The following is an 11792-nucleotide window of genomic DNA, read 5'->3' as shown; positions in this document are numbered from 1 at the left end:
TATGATCAGGTGTAAAGAAGAGAGCTATGGAGAAACCAAGGTAGACAGACATACAATTTGGCTAAAGATTTGAGAATTTTTTTTAAGGAATGTGACAGTCTGACATTTTAATATTGGAAAGATACTACCTAAATGACAGAGGATGAAGAGAAAACTGCCTTAGTCACTACAAAAGTTTTAAATAGGGAAGAGTGTTTGCACTTTTAAGAATTGATACACTGGTGATGGGTGTGTTCTGAAATTACATGGGTAACCAACATGAACAGCATTATAAATTACACACCTCAATCAATGTTTTAAAGTTAAAGATCTGAAAAAAATAAATAGAAGGATACTCATTATAACTTGAATTATGTTAGAAATTTATGGCTAAACTTTATGGCTAGTATTTTATTTGTTTATTCGTTTGTAAGTTAAGGCACCCTTATTTAAAGCAGTCAGTCTCCTGCCCCTGCGCCTGGCTGTTCCTCGCCGGGGTCCCTTGGAGGGGAGCGGGTTGAGCTTTCCTCCCCACCCTGACCAGGGCTCCGGCAGCCGAAGACCTCCAGGACCAGCCACCACCATGCTGAGACCACTCTCCGCACACATGAAGGTACTGGCAGAGGGACAAAGCCACGCGGGTTCCGGGGCCGAGATCTCCAAGCCTACTCGAATTGGAGTCGAGCATCCTCCACCCAGATCCTCCAAATTCCAGTAGGCGGGGGTCACACCCACCACCTGGCCCCCTGGCGCCGTGTAATCCCATCAGCGGCCAAGACTCAGAGACTACAAAATGCAGCTCCCGGAACATCTTATCAGAACATCTTTTTATGATATCTCATTATCTCATTCCTACTCTGGACAAACTTGCAGGCTATCGAATGTAGCCTGCCCACAGGGCAGAGTCTGGCAAACTCCCCGTGGCGCACCAAATATGCCAAATACCAGTAACAATGATGGGTCTCATTCTCCTAAAAAGCCTTGAATATAATCTCAGGGCTAGGATGAAAGAGACGTTACTGTGGCCTGCTCGAGGCAATCGACGATTAACAGGATGATGAATGAATGAATGAATGAATTTAAAACGTCATTCATGGTATTGTTTTATACATTCAATGATCCAATGATCACATCCAATGATCCAACACCACAGTCTCCTACTGAATATCTGCTTCCCTCCACTGTTGTCTCTGCATCCTTTCCCACCAACCCTTCCCTGCCATATTTCTGGGAGGAACTTCGTCCTATAGAACAATTCTCAGATTCTATTGCTTTTGGCCATTGTGATTTCTTACCTATGTTTCTGTACAACCCACAAATGAGAAAGATCATATATCTATCCCTCTCTTGTTGAATGACTTCACTAGACAGTATCAACATAATACCTTCTTGTTCCACTTTATAGCAAGATAAGTTGTTTTTTCTTGTCTTATAGCTGAAGAGTATTCCATTGCATATCAAAAGTCAAATACCTGTTAATCAGCTCAATGCAAGAAGTGAAGATTTATACAAAGAAAACAGCAAATAACTACTGAAAGAAATCAAAGAATTAACAGGGAAATGGGAACACATCTCTTTTCATGGATTTGAAGAATTAATATTGTAAAAATTAGAATTCTAACCCAAATCAGTATACAGATTTTATGTAGTACCTATAAATATACCTATGATATTTTATACATATATACCATAATCTAATATTTATATGGAGTAATAAAACTCCCTGAATAATCAAAGCAATCCCAGAAAAAAAATATGTAAGGCTTTTTTTTTACCCAGTTTAAATTTTTACCATAAAGCTTTAGTAACCAAAACAGTATGTCACTGGAGTAAATTTAGATTCTCAGATAAGTGGAATAGAATTAAGAGCTCAGAGACAGATACTCATTTATTTTGTCACTTAATTTTTGACAAAAGAGCTAAAGAGTATGATCAAAGAGGGGCTGGAGAGAAAGCACAGCGGGTAGGACAATTTGCCTTGCACATGGCTGACCCAGATTCAATTCCCAGCAACCTGAGCACCGCCAGGAGTTACTCCTGAGTGCAGAGCCAGGAGGAGTAACCCTTGTGCATTGCCGGGTATGACCCAAAAAGAAAAAAAAAAGAAGAGTATGACCAAATAGTAGGTTGGGAAAGCTACATGCAAAAAGTCCTAGAACTGAATCAGTATATGACACATCTCACATCATGTATATAAGTGAATTAAAATGGATCACGATCTCAGTATTACACTTGATTCATAAATTAGAGAAACATGGGCAGAATCCTTCATGACTTTGAAGCCAAAAGCACCTTTTGCAAACAGATTCAAAGATTACCAATTTGACCACAACAAATTAAGAAGCTTCTGCACAGTAAAAGAAATAATTACTAGAATAATAAGACAAGGGACAAATTGAGAGAAAATAATTGCAACTACTCATTTGACAACGTGTTGATATTCAAATTTCTAAAGCACTTGTAAACCTTAATAAGAAAAGAATAAAAATTTAAAAAAAAAAACCCATCAGAGAGTAATGAGAGGGATGAACAGACACATCCTTAAAGAAGGCTTGGATATGGCAAACAGGTATAGAAAAATATTTATCTATCACTTTTCAGGGGAAAGGCAGAACAAAATGACAATGGGAAGTGACCTCATACAAGTTAAACACACCAAAGAAAAGCTAAAACAATCTGTTGGCATGGATGTGGGAAAAATGGACCAACCACTATTGGTGGGAATTTCAACTGGCCTAACCTTTTTGGAAAACAATATGAACATATCTCAAACAATTAAGCAATGAACTTTCACATGACTTAAAAATTTCACTTCTTGGCATCTAACCTAAGGTCCCAAAGAAACTTTTTCAAAAAGTTATCTGTACTGCTATGTTTATTGCAATACTAGTCATGGCACCAAAACTCAGGACACAAGCCAAGTGTCCAAGAAAGGGTGACTGGATAAAGTAACCAAGACATAGAGACTACTGAGTTTTCAGGAGGAAGAGAGACAAATGTGAAGTCTGATGATGACGATGACATGAGGGGAAAAAAGGAGATCACAGGCCATAACAAGTTAGTGTTATTGTAGGTGCAGTAGAAATCAACAAGAATTTTAAGGGAATTATTTAAAGTAATTTTCCCTTTGCTTTTTCAAGGTCTCTCATTAATAGGATGGGGAGAATTTTAAAGGACTATGTTTAATTAGAGTATTGATGCAATAGCACAGGTGAAAATATTAAAAACATAAACAAAGATTAAAAAAAGCCCTAAAATGGAGTTCTCCATGCTGGACCCACTAAAAGTTAATAAGTAATATAACTGAAGTGTTTGTTTTTCACAAAAGTGAAAATTAAAACTAAGCAGTTAGAAACTAACAGTTCATCACTTGTGAGTTAATCTGAACAAAAAAGTACCCTGACTTTTCCTTATGGAAGTAGCTTTATTTGAGGTATGTCTTCCTTTCAATTGCTAATAGACCACATTCAACCATTTTCCTGGCTATAATGACTTTTCATTTGAATACCATTTGCTGAATCTTTCTACTTGGCTTATTTTGAATAGTGCTTCACTTATTGATTAACCTTTTCTATCTATATTTAATAACCTAAATTTACCTAGAAAACAGAAAAGCACAGGTTAGTTGAGAAAGAAATGTTATCTACCTCAGAGCATTATTTGTTAATATTAAGTGTTTCGCATTAAAGAATTATAATATTTTCTACCATAATAAGCAATGACGATTTGATATTTGCATTTTCATCATACTTCTTTTGATGCTGGAACCAGTATTCAATCAGAAATCTTGTTATTCTTAAAGTTAAATGATCTCTACATAGAACTTCCTATTTAAGAATAATCTTACTCCAAGGGAATTACATTGGACAATCTCCACCAATTGACAAAATCCACATATTTTTCATTGTTGTTTTTAGGTACTAATTATCATCCCACTACAGTTATAAAACTGCTAAGTATATGTGACTGTGTATCAATACATTATATACTCAAATCCAGAAGTCTAGCAATAGTATGTCATTATCTGAATAATTTTCATACAGACACATACTTACTAAAAAGGTCATTTATAATTCTGTAATGTAGTTTATAGTGAAATATCACAAAGCTCTGAGCTTTTTGGGAAATGGCAAACATTTGCTTGATACATCAATGGAATTCATAACACAGTATCATTCTGTTGTCAGAGATCTATTAAAAACCAAACATCTATTAGAGAAAATTTAAAATTATAGACATTACTTATGGGGAAAACAACCCTCCATAATATAAAACATGGCTAGCAGAAAGCTTTTAGAGAAGAAGAACAGTGCTGACAGATGATAGGCAATGACAGGCTTCTGTGCCCATGCTAGGCTACATGTTATTTTAGAATCATTTTTTGACTCTGTTCTTTAACCCAGTAAACATTCTTCAGTGTCCATTACTGTTGGATAACATTGGATTGTTCTTGTTCCTTCCATGCAGAGCTTAGGTTCATTGAGTTACTCCAACACCAGTGGCCCTGAGGTACACCCAATTCCATCAGGCACTAAGAATTCTGTATTGCTTTTCTCTTTTCATAATGTCACTTTTATGGTTTATTCAGCAATGTCTTTGTATGGATAGACACAGGAAGACAGATGATGCTATGCTTTTGTGATATGGAAGTTAATTGACTCCAAATAAAATTTACTCCTGAGCATCCATCATATTTACCTGACTTAAGCCTCAGTTTCCTTTGCTTCCTTCCACCCCTACAATGAGGGTCCCGATGAAGGGGCTGGATGAACCCAGGACAAGCTGTAAACTTCCCTGACATTGAAGGGGATAAACTAAGCACCATAAGTATAATAAATTAATAGCATGGTCATGGAACAAATTCGGTCATGACCCAAAGAGAAGTAACTGAATAAGGACCCTGCTGATGTTAGGAAAGACTAACCTGGCCTGAGGATTGTTGTCTGGGATATATAGCGAGATGTCCCCAGGAAGAGTCAACGTTTAAGCTATGCTATAAGGAGTATGAAGGGTAGAGGACTTTGAGATAGAGGACTTTGAAGGAGACTAGGATGATGGAACTATGATGACTAGGACTATGACCGAAACTACAACTACAATTATGGTGTAAGGGGAGAGATTGAACTACACTGGGGAGAAGAGAAAAATAAACTGCCTACCAACAAGGCCGGGGCCCTGTTTCTCCATCACCATGGGCCACCCAGAGGAATGGTTCTCGGCCACCGAATGCTCTCATCCTGTGCCCCAAGCTTCTCCCTTGAAACTCACAGCTGGTGTCCCTGGATGACCCTGGGGAACAGTTGTCCTGTTTCTCCATTCCCCGGGTCCTTTGTCCGTCAGTCAGTCCATTCATCACATGGGCTGGCCACTGAAAGCTTGAATACAGTGTGCAAATGCACTTTCTTTGAAAACTCATATATTCACATATTACATCCTAGGAAACTTTATGGGGCTGGAGCGATAGCACAGCGGATAGGGTGTTTGCCTTGCACATAGTCAACATGGCCAACCTGAGTTCGATTCCTCCGCCCTTCTCAGAGAGCCCGGCAAGCTACCAAGAGTATCTTGCCCGGACGGCAAAGCCTGGCAAGCTACACGTGATGTATTTGATATGCCAAAACACAGTAACAACAAAGTCTCACAATGGAGATATTTTGGGCCCACTCGAGAAAATTGATGAACAACAGGAGGACAGGAAACTTTATATAATTAATATATAACAATATTAATCTCCTATCTTCATGGAGTTTATATTTTATCAATCAATGGTCTTATTACTTCACCTGCTACTAACATCTTTAAAATAGGAACAGGAACTGGAGAGATAATACAGCAGGTAGGACAATTTGCTTTGTACACACCTAACCTGGGTTGGATCCCCAGATTCCCATATGGTCCCCTAAGCACCCCTAGGAGTGATTCCTGAGTGCAGAGCATGGAGTAAGCTCTGAAAATAACCATGTATGGGCAAAAGAACAAAATAAATAAACAAATAAATAAATAAGGAATAATACTTTGTGTATAGATTAATAAAAATCAGATATAAAAACTCCATACATACTTATTGATGTCATAAAATTTAATATATATATTTTTCATGATTTTTCCATACATATAAATTTATTCTTTTAATATACCTCAAAGTTAATGGCTAAACACTTTTGTTATCATATTTGTATTTAATGATGGCAGGTATTATACTAAAGTACTTTAGAAAATCACAGTCTACCCATTAACATCCAATGGTGCTGTCACTATTCTAACTGATTGGATTAGAAAACAATAATTTGGAGTTTAAGTACCATGGACTCTGAGAAAATCAGGCTTTAAACACAGAGTTATGTAAACTCCCCCCCCCCCATGTTCTTCATTGCTGTATCATAGAAACTGGTTAAACAACAAAACTACTTTAGAAGAAATGATATTAATGTAAGTGCACAAAAATGACAATATTGTATTTGTTCTCTGTGGTGGAACTTATTTTAAAGAGAGTGCAGTAGGAAATGTGAATATGGTGAATTCTTAATATTGTTCTGTGAATCAAAAACTATCAGTCAGAGGCTGGAGAGATAGTACACAGGGAAGGTATTTGCCTTGCACGTGGCCAATTTGGGGTCAATCCCTGAGACCCTATATGGTCCTCGAAGCACATAGAGCCTGGAGTAAGCCCTGAAAGCAAAAATAAAAGCCTATAATCATTAGAAATGACTGTTTTTGTTATGATTACAAAGAATTCCCTGCGTAATTTTTTGCAGGGCACTTTATGGATTAAGGCCCTAACACTACACCCAACTTTAGCTTAACTTCATAATATAGGAGGACATTTATTTCAGCATTGATAGTCTATGATTCCATTAAAATATAACAACAGATAGTTTGAAGTAGATCACATATGATAACACAATGAGCTCAGATCTGAAGTCCCTGAGAATTAGTCTGCTGAAGTTTGGAGATACAGAAGTATAAGGAACCATCAAGATAGCCCAAACTAACGTAAACTTGAAACATGATGGTGGCATCAGTGGTCAAATACTTGTATGTAGAGCTTTGTAATAAAGGGTTCGAGTGATACAAAAACCCCAAGTTAAAAGAGGCCCCTTCTTATTTTTCATGATTATCCAGAATCAGTGGGAGATTCTACATAACTCATCTAACTTGAAAGTAGGAGGGTCAATATTGGGAGATCCACATTGCCAATATTTAATTCATAGGGGATAAGACAACCAAATTAGAAGGCTTTGTATAGTAACAAAAGAATTTTAAAAAACCATAAGAATCTATAGTGTAAGACTCATTTCAGATTAGTCTAATGTTAGAGGAAAAAAGAAGGGAAGGGGCTGGAGCTATACTACAGTGGATAAAGCACTTGCCTTGTACATAGCCAGCCCAGCTTTGAACCCTGACACACATATAATTCTCCAAGCGCCACTATTAATGATCCCTGATCCCTGAGCAGAGAGCTAGAAATAAGTACTGAACACTGCTGAATGCAGCCCTAAAAACAAAGTGAAACAAAAATAGAAAAAATAATAGTGCTCTGAATTACCCTGGATAATTTATAAATTCCAAATAGTGAATCAATTCCTAAACATAAGTAGTGGTGTGCTAATGCATTTATGCTCATTCATATCTATATTTACTATTTCTGTGATTAAAATACGGGCCTCGAGGCAAAAATGTATAGTCGAAGTGACATCTGCACTTGTTTGTTCATTGCAGCACTCTTTACAATAGCCAGAAACTGGAAGAAACCTGAGTGCCCAAGAACAGATGACTGAATAAAGAAACTTTGGTACATCTACAGAATGGAGTACTATGTAACTGTTAGAAAAGATGAAGTCATGAAATTTACATACAAGTGGTACAACATGGAACGTATCATGCTAAGCGAAATGAATCAGAAAGAGAGGGATAGACATAGAAAGATTGCATTCATCTGGGGGATATAAAGTAACAAAGTATGAGATTAATACCCAAGAATAGCTGAGATCAGCACCAGGAGGATTACTCCATAACTTAGAGGCCAGCCGGGTATCCTAGAGGAAAGGGCTGTTCAGATAGAGAAGGGAGCACCAAATAAAGGATGTTTGGAGGATCCTCCCAGGAGGGGAGATGCATGTCGAAAGTGGACTATGGACTGAACATGTTTGCCACTCAATGCCTCTTTTGCAGACCACAACACCCAAAAGGAGAGAGAGAACACAGGGGATTGCCCTGCCACAGAGACAGGGGGAATGGGGGAATGGGGGTGGGAGGGATATTATCCATGGTGGTGGAAAATGGGCACTGGTGGAGGGATGGGTATCTGATCATTGTATAATTGAAACCAAAGCACAAAAAATTATAAATTTACAACTGTAAAAAAATACAATAAAGGGGAAAAAATTAAAAAAAAACACGGGCCTCATATAGACGTTAAAATCCATTCTTCTTTGGCGTTGGCACCAGATGGCATTAAACCAAATTATGACTCTGCCACTAAATAACTAATCATGGGCAAGACAAGATTGTCTTTGAATTTATTTTTATAGTATTGGCTTATAAGGGTGCAAAAAGGGCTATATATTTTATGGACCAAATTTTACTATATCATGACTAGATCCAAAGTGCCAATATTTCTTCTCATTCTATACCTCAATTTTCTCATCTGAGAGACAAAACAAAGGAAAATAAAAATAATTATAATGTCAATACTTCAGAGGATCTTCTGCTTCTGAAAAGATCATGTCAATTTATGTTACATGGGTCCTCTTGCTAAGTAAAACTAAAATACTTAGCTATTATATGTAAAACTTTTTAAATGAAAAGAATAAAAGGTAAAATGTAAAATATCTACCTTGAAATATTAGGCCCAAGAATTAAACACAGTGCTAAAATACTTGTATTTTATTTTTATCTTATACATAAATACTGGGCTGGAGCGATAGCACAGCGGTAGGGCGTTTGCCTTGCACGCAGCCAACATGGCCGACCCGAGTTCGATTCCTCCGCCCCTCTCGGAGACCCCGACAAGCTACCGAGAGTATCTCGCCCACACGGCAGAGCCTGGCAAGCTCCCCATGACGTATTCGATATGCCAAACACAGTAACAACAAAGTCTCCAATGGAGACGTTACTGGGCCCGCTCAAGCAAATTGATGATCAACGGGAGGGCCTTTACTTTACTTTACATAAATACTTGAACTGAAGAATATAACAAGTATTGAATGTCAACATGAATAGAAAAAAGAAGGGGAGGGACAAAGAAAACTTGCTCATTTCTTGACAAAATACCAGGAAAATATTATTTTCTAATAATATTTTAGAAAAAACAGTTTAGACAATAGCTGTTCTAGTCTAGCTAAATGTCACAGAAAAAAAAACAGTGGCTCCCTATACCTACTCCTACAAGCAAATGTACAGTAGAAAATCTAGACTTTCATCCCTATAAAGTTATTAGAAGATTCACCAATACCACTGCTACTATGGAATTAAGGAACTTAGTAGGGAGCTGGAAGCTCTACAGAGTGTAAGTAGAAATTATTCAGTAGTAAATATTTCCACTCTTGTGTCAAGACAGTGCTTCTCGTGTGTGTGTGTGTGTGTGTGTGTGTGTGTGTGTGTGTGTGTGTTGTGTGAGAGGGTGAGAGAGAGAAACCGAGAGGAGAGAGGAGACATTGTAGAGTCAGGATTTTTTATCTCCATCCAGTTATGAAGCTATCCCATCCTGTATTGGTATTCGTGATAAGATGGAATCCAACCCCTGCCTCAAGTGACAATAGAGATGGAGTAGAAAACTTCAAAGTGTTCCTGATCTAGCAATAATAATATTGAGTTGTCTTCTCTATTCTCTTCTAAGACAATGTCATAAAAATCTAAATAAAATATGAGACTTAAATACTATTTATGATCTCATCACTTACCTGTTGAGTTACAATCAAACAATCAAAATCTCAATTGGAAAGGAAGTTCTTAAAACTGAATACAGTTATAATAAGGTTTTTCTTTAACACAAGATATTCATTAGAATTGCTGGCAAATTTTTTAAAAGAGAAACAAAAATGGTTCAACTAGGAATTATAAATATATGTAAAAGAAATAAAAATTATAATCTGAGCAAGAAGACTACATAAGTTAAACAGAAACATAAAAACTGAAAGATAAAACTTCTAAAATAAATATGAAAAACTCCATATATGTATTACTTACGAGTAGATTGGACAGAATAAATCAGTGAACACACTATAGAAATGACACAATATAATAAAAAGCAAAAATACTGGGAAAAAATGGACAGGACTCTGGAAATTATAAGACTATAAGACAAGTTCTAATATTTTTTGCAGTAATATTTTGGATGGAATTATCAAAGGAGATATTAAAAATTGCTAAAATTTTCACAAACTTGTTACAGTATAAACTCTGTAGATTTCAGAAACTTAATGAGAGCAAAACACTATAAATATAATAAAATTCATGACAAGTCATTTCACAATGAAATTTGTTAAAACAAAGACAAATTTCTTCACTGTTGAAAGACAATAAAAAAGAATTTTGTCACTGACTTTAAACAATACTATAAAAATTATCATAAGCCAAAACAGTGTGGTTCTTGAGAACAGTTGATATTTAGACCATTGAAATAGAATTGATGTCCCAGAAACAAACTCTCAAATAGATGGACGCTTAATTCATAACAAAAAATCCAAGAGCATAAAGTGGAGGAAGGAATGTCTCTTTAACAAATAACACTGGGAATACTGACTGCCACTGTATCATTGCCATCCTGTTGTTCATCGATTGCCTCGAGCAGGCCCCAGTAACGTCTCCTTCGTCCTAATCCTGAGATTTTAAAAAGTGCCACATTCGAGGCTCTTTTAGGATCAGGAGAATGAGCCCCATCATTGTCACTGCTTTCTGGCATATTGAATACACCACATGGAGTTTGCCAGACTCTGCCGTGTGGGAAGGATACTTTTGGTAGCCTGCCAGGTTCTCCAGAGTAAGAACTAGATAATACGATATTGCGCGGCTGCAAATGTGGCTGCATGCTTCCGGGAGCATGGCTTTATAGTCTCTGGGTCTTGGCTGTTGATGGGATTACACGGCACCAGGGGCAGTTGGTGTGTGTAACGCCTACATAACTGGAAGATTGGGCATCTGGGTAGAGGAGGCCCAGTCCCAATCTGAGCAGGCTTGGAGCTCTACACCCCAGGTCCCACATACCTGGGTTCCTCTGCCGGTTCCTACATGTGTGAGGCTAGTCCAAACACGTGGAGAGTGGTTTTAAGCATGGCTGTGGCTGGAACTGGAGGTCTGCCAGGACTCTGCTCGGGGTGAAATACTGGCTAGCCAGATGCAAATTAAAAAAAGAATAAGAAAAAATAAAGTGAACCACTTTTATATACATTGACAAGATTGCACTTTTGTAAACAATGATTAAATTCAGTGTTCATTTGTTTATTTGTTTTCTTTATTTCTAAAGTCAAATCATTGAAGTCCCCAACAAAGCTTATTTCCTGGAGAGTTCTGTCTATAATTTCCTCATTGTATTTTATGGATTCTGGTCTAATCACTAGGTCTTTAATTCACTTTGAGTTAAATTCTGGTCTAATCACTAGGTCTTTAATGCACTTTGAGTTTTTCTTTCTTTATAGCAAAAAAAAAAAACTATATGTTACTGAAATGTCGAACATATTTATACACATTCTCTAAAATATAAGGATGTACTACTGAGTAAGAGAACATATTTATACACAATGTATGAGATAAGGGTAAATATCTAGAATTTAAAATGCAATCCAAAAACCCCAAATTCAGAAAAATACAATAGC

Source organism: Sorex fumeus, unplaced genomic scaffold (genome assembly GCF_029834395.1).
Source record: "Sorex fumeus unplaced genomic scaffold, SorFum_2.1 ptg000030l, whole genome shotgun sequence".
Lineage (NCBI taxonomy): Eukaryota > Metazoa > Chordata > Mammalia > Eulipotyphla > Soricidae > Sorex > Sorex fumeus.
The sequence above is the reverse complement of the archived record's forward strand: the minus strand, read 5'-3'. Positions refer to the sequence as shown.